Consider the following 6596-nt stretch of genomic DNA (forward strand, 5'->3'; position numbering starts at 1 on the left):
GTTTGGTTTTTTAAAATAGCGTTTAACTATGTACAAGGGACATTGTCTCAGCTTAGAAAAGCCACTGAGAAAGAAAATATTGCCATACAACTACAGAAACCACAAACATGATCATGTGAAAGGAAGTGTTACTAGAATGTGAGTTGGTCAGTTCTTGACCTCAACAAAATCTACTCAAGATAATTTAGACCTACAGGGTTTATTAAGGTATATAGGTAGCTCACAGAATAATTGCCCGATCTTCCAGAAATATATCCCTAAACCACACTATAGAACCGGGCCATCAAATTGCTGTTGCCTGTCCTGTGATCAGGAAACTGCTGAATGAGGCTGTCGTCTAGGACTCTAGGACTCTAGGTCTCTAGGACTGTCCACCTCTGCCACATTCCATGTGAGCACATCTGCTTCCCTTCCCACGTAATGCAGCTCCAAATTAAAGCTTGCTCGCTTTAGTACATTGGATTGGAAGGAACCTAAATGTCATCTAAAACTCTTAACTGCAAAGGAATCTGGAAAATGTAGTTGATAGCTTTTCGGCCTCTACAATTCAGGAAGATATGCTAGAATGGAGTTGAAGTGTTGAACAAGTTAGTTCTCTGTACCTGCACATAATCTCACCTTATCAACAAAGAATTTTTGTTCAGTGTTTAAAGCATCAAACTATAAAGAAATTTATATAGAGTAGAATAGGCTTCTCAAGAATTTAGGAAATAATATTTTTAACATTTTATATGTTTTTGCTGTTTTTAGACTCAAAAAAACTGATTTTCTATTTAAAATTGTCATATGAAGTATCATTCCTATGTAGACAATCTCAAAGGTGTCATTAGGAACAAAAACTGTATAGAGAAGTTACAAAATTGCATTTACTCTCAGAAACTACCTCATCAGTGTCCCAAAATTGATTGGATTCAGAATTGCTGACTCAAAGCTCATCAAAACTGTTTAATAAGTGTAAGTGTAAGTGTAATTTACATTGAGAAATGTAACTGAAGCAGGCCAGTTACATCAGCCTAGTCACTTGGCATTTTCTGCCTGAAGTGGCAATTCATTTATCAAAAGATTGCTTAGTGGGTATGGAATCAGGTGAGGAGGCTCTAGGATTTAAATGTATAATGATTTTAGGCTCTACTAATCCTAGTGAGGACCATCTCCTAATGGGCAACTGGACACATAGACCTGGCAGCACACTCCTTTCACTGGACATGAAAGCACATCTGCTTCCCTTCCCACATAATGCATGTTAATTAACATGTGGTCCGTGGAGGGGTCTACTAGCTCAAAACTACTTGCCTAATAACACTCACTGTGTTGCTATTTGCACTGTTGGTGCAAAACAATGGTGGGTAAAACTGCTGGTGCCTTACCACAAAGACAAGGCAGTGGTATTTAGTAGCTGCTGTACTCTTCACTGCCATATATTCCCTGAAGAATGTCTTTGATGGGTCAGTATATATTTTATTCACGTAATACTCTGTCTTTTCAATACTCTGTGTGATTGAATGGGTTTGTGCATAAAGCATATCTTTTTGGTTGTCTTGAAGAAAAGCATTTGTGTAATCGTGAAGGGGGCCAAACAGGTCACTTTCCATGGAACACCACTTTTACTTGAAAGAACAATTGATAAACTGGTTATTCATACTTGGATGGCTGGCATACGTTTTCTCAAAAATAAATGAAGAGAGTTTGTCACTTCAGGTTGTCATAGGAAACAACTGAAAGTTTGTTGCCAGTGATAAAATTTGAGCCTTCAAGTGAAATTTTTAATCTACCATGGTAAGCCTGGCAGCTTCCTAATACCTACTACAGACCTTTCTAATGAAATCAACATGGTATTAATTAAAGTAAATAATTTTTTAAAATTTTGATACTGTTTAAATGTGTCAACAGTTGGGAGAACTGAATAACTGAAAGAAAATATTTTCCAAATAACCAATCTGTGATGTTATCATACACAGATAAACATTCCATTCAGATTGTAAGACCTATCAGCACAAAAAGTTCATAGATAAATTTGCAGATTCTACATTGCAACTAACCTTTGAGAAATGACCACTCGTCAGATTTGGGTGTAGTATCAGAGTATCAGAAGTATCACAACTTCTGAAAAGGCTATTAAAATACTCCTTTTCCAACTATATATTTGTGTGTATGAGTCTGGATTTTCTTCATATACTTCAACACACCATATATTGCAACAGATTGTAGAAGTATAGATATCTTCTATTAAGTTAGACTAAAGATCTGCAAAAATGCGAACTGCCATTTTTCTGTTTAATTTGGAAAATGTAGGTTTTATAAAAGATGTTATTTTTCTTAACATGTAATAGGTTTATTGTTTTATTAATAAATTAATAAAATTTTTAAATTTCAAATATGGTAAATGTCAATAGATATTACCCACATTAATAAGAGCTGGATTTAGAAAAGACTAAGACACCACCACATCTGTCCCCAGGGACCTCAATTTTGAGAGAGGCCAACAGCATGCTATGCGCTTTGGTACCTTGAAAATGTTTATTGGCTACTGAAGAAATGCTATTTGGGAACAAAGAAGCAGAAGGGATTATCTGCCTGATGGAGCCAGGAAAGTTTCACGAAGCAGAACAAATTTGGCTAGTTACATGCTTTAATAAGACCTTAAACTCAATTTTATGGTTGGCTATATCCTAAATATTAACTTTTAAATTGACAAGAGAGTCCAGAACATTTCCCTCTGGAAGTTATGTTATAAAAATCAATGTTTTCCAACGTGGGTTGTAACCCATTAATGGGCAATTACATCAAGTCAGTGGGTCTGAACCAGCTTTTTATTTATTTATTTCCTATTTTATTTATTTATTTATTCAAATCATGACCTGAGCCGAAGGCAGATGCTTAACGACTGAGCCACCCAGGCGCCCCTGAACCAGCTTTTTATCTTTTTTTTTTTAAAGATATATAATAGCATAGTTCTCAAAGTCTTTGGTACGCCAATTAGAATCAGATCTATGATGTGCAGGTCACGGGTGAGCTCTAGAGTTCATAAACACAAGTAGGGGAAGGGGCAGGCAGAGGGAGAAGCAGGCTTCCCGTGGAGCAGGGAGTCCGACGTGGGGCTCGATCCCAGGACCCTGGGATCACAACCCCAGCTGAAGGCAGACGCCCAACGACTGAGCCACCCAGGCACCCTGATTTGTTTGGTTTTATTTTGGTTTTAGTGGTTACTCTAGAAACCTTATCACCATATAGGTTTCCTTACCCTCTACCATTTATGCTGTCGTTGTCTTATATGTTGCACTTTTTTACATTAAAAACCCCATCAGATAATTCTATACTTTTTGCATTCAACTGCCAAACATATTTTAGGAGCTCAAAAAAAAAAAAAGTGGCTCAGTTGATTATGCATGTGACTCTTGGTTTTGGCTCAGATCATGATCTTATGGGCGGTGACATCAAGCCCTGCATTAAGCCCCACATGGGGCTCTTCACTCAGTGGGGAGTCTGCTTGAAGATTCTTTCCTCTGCTCCTCCCCCCACTCTGTGTGCACGCACTCGCTCTCAAGAGAGAGTGAGTGCAAGCAGGGGGGAGGGGCAGAAGCAGAGGGAGAGAAAGAATCTCCAGCAGACTCTCCCCACCCCCAATCCCCCAGCTGGAATCCCCACATGGGGCTCAATCCCACCACCCCAAGACCATGACCTGAGCCAAAATCAGGAGTCAGACACCCAACCAACTGAGCCACCCAGGTGCCCCTCAAATAAATAAATCTTAAAAAAATTATATTTTTATTTATAAATTATTTTAAATTATTAAATTATTATTAAAATTACTATTATTTATAAATAAATCTTTAAAAATATTTACCCAGCTATTTACCATTTCTTTTATTCTTCTTTCATTCCTGATGTTCCAAGTTTTCTTCTGGTATCATTTCCCTTTTGTGTGAAGAAATTTCTTTAAGCAATTCTTTTAGAGTAAGTCTTCTGGTTGCCAATTTTCTTCTTTTTTTCTTAGTCTGAGAATATCTGAATGAATATCATCTTCATTCCTGAAGGAAATTTTCACTGGATATAGAATTCTGGGTGTATAATTCTTGCAGCACTTGAAAAATGTGCCACTTCCTCTGGCCTGCATGATTTCAGATGAGAAATCTGTCATTAGAATGGTTGTTTGCCTATAGGTTTCTTTCTGGCTGCTTTCAGAATTTTTAATGTCTTTAGTTTTCAGCAATTTGATTTTGATGTGTCTGGGTATGGGTGTCTGGATTTATCTTTCTTGTTCAGCTTCTTGAATAAGCTTCTTGAATCTTGACTTTTTCACCAGTACATTTTCAGCCATGGTTTCTTCAAATATTTTTTTAGCACTTTGTTTTCCTGTAGGACTCTGATGACAAGAATGTTAGACCTTTTATTCTTGCCCCACAGGTGCCTGAGGTCTTGCTCATTTTTTTCCCCTCTTTTTCTGTTAGTCACATTAAATGATTTCTATTAATTTGTCTTTAAGTTTAATGACTCTCCTCTGTCATCTCCATTCTGCCCTTGGATCTATAAAGTCAGTTTGTTTAGTTATATATTTTTCAATTCTAAAATGTTTAATTCTTCTTAAGTTCTACTTCCTTACCAATACCTTCTAACTTCTGTTTCTAGAGTGTTCATGATTGTTTGAGCATTTGTATAACTGTTTTAATGTCTTTGTCAGATAATCCCAACATCTGCATCATCTCATCATTGGTGACTGTCAATGGTCTTTTCCCATGCAAGTTGAGGTTTTTGGATCCTTCATAGATGCCTAGTAATTTTCTATTGTATTTCTGGGCATTTTGAATGTCATGAGACTCTGATTCTTGTTTAAATCCTATGGAGAATGGCAATATTCTTATTTTAACAAGCCCTTGCTATAGTTAGGTATGGGTCAGACATTCCAAACACTCCTTCTGTGGCTATGTTCCAAAGTCAGTTCAGTTTTCAAATCTTTTGCAGTGCTATTTGGATCTGTCTCAGTGCATCACCCAGTGGCTAGTGTGGGACCTGGGCAGAAAGCTATCCATTAGCATAGTTCTCAAAGTCTTTGGTATGCCAATTAGAATCAGATATATGATGTGCAGGTCACGGGTGAGCTCTAGAGTTCATAAACAATTTTATGGGATTGCTTTCCTGAATTTCTTCCTTTGCACTATTTTCCCTTTACTTCCCAGTTCTCTGGGGCTTCTCATTTCGGTCCTCTGACCAGAAACTTTCCACTCTTGGTGAGCAACTACCCACTCTCACAATTGTGTCACAGCAGTAGAAAAACAAAAAGCAGCGAAGTTTGTCTCTGCCCTCTTGGAGCTGTAGCTCCACAGAATGGAAAGGATGACTCTGCTTCAGAGTTTTGGCTCCTACAGTTTTCTGCTGCCCGCCATTTTTTATTCCGCCATTGCTCCTGACACAGGATTGACTGGAGGCTGGGGTGCAAGGGAATGAAGTAAAAAGAGAAGCAAAAAAACCCAGAATTTTCTCCACTGTCTCTGAGTTTTTAGAGTTTCTTTTTCTGCTTTATGAGCCAGACCAGACAGTTTCTCCAGGGTCTCTCTCTGCCCATCAGTGCTCACTTCCAGGTTTGGGGCTGTATTGAGCCAGGTCCAAGGGTACCAGAGGAAAGACCGTAACGTCATGACCAGTCAGTGGGGCTTCCAATTCTGGCATTCTTCTTTGATCTAGCTGGAGATATTTGCTTTTCAGAGACCCCAGATAGTTGTGCCATGAGTTCTTTTTTTTAAGATTTTTAAAAATTTCATTTGACAGAGAGAGAGGGAACACAAGCAGGGGCAGTGGGAGAGGGAGAAGTAGGCTTCCCGCTGCTGAGCAGGGAGCCTGACGCGGGGCTCGATCCCAGGACCCTGGGATCATGACCTGAGCTGAAGGCAGACACTTAACGACTGAGCCACCCAGGCACCCTGTGCCATGAGTTCTGTTCAGGTTTTATAGTGGTGTTCGGTGGGAGAGAAAAGTTTTCATGTGTTTTCTCCATCTTACCAGGAATCAGCCCTTCCTATCCTTGAAATCTCTCCTTACTGGCTTTCATAGCTTGTTCTTTATACTTCCTCTAATCCTGAAATCTAAGTTTCCTTGAGCTCAGATTGGCTCTCCTTTTCTCTGTATGTTCTCTGTCTTGGAGAGATCATCCCTTCTAAAGCATCACAGGATCCTCTGAGGCAGGAAATTCCTATAAATGGGGGGAATCTTTATTACTGCACCCTTCCCCAGAGATGTAAGATCCTACTGGATATTAGCTTGGACCACCATTCCATTTCAAATTCAAAATGTCTTCTCCTTATGCTACCTGTTCTGGTAATGATGCTTTCTTCCCCCCGAAACCCATCTAAAGCCTTTCTACAGTCAGTTCTGCTAGAACAGGATACATACATTCCTATATCACTATGCTATGCAAAATCATGAATAAAAACCAGGGGCCTTGGGGCGCTTCAGCGGCTTCAGCATCACCCGGAGGCCTGGTTAAAGCACAAGTTGCTGGACCCCACCTGCCTCCAGGTCTGGGATGGAGCCGAGAATCTGCACTTGTAACAATTCCCTGGAGATGTGAAGCATCGGCATCTGGTCTGAGGACTACTCTTTGG

Source organism: Leptonychotes weddellii, chromosome 2 (assembly GCF_054177405.1).
Source record: "Leptonychotes weddellii isolate Sample4059 chromosome 2, ASM5417740v2, whole genome shotgun sequence".
Lineage (NCBI taxonomy): Eukaryota > Metazoa > Chordata > Mammalia > Carnivora > Phocidae > Leptonychotes > Leptonychotes weddellii.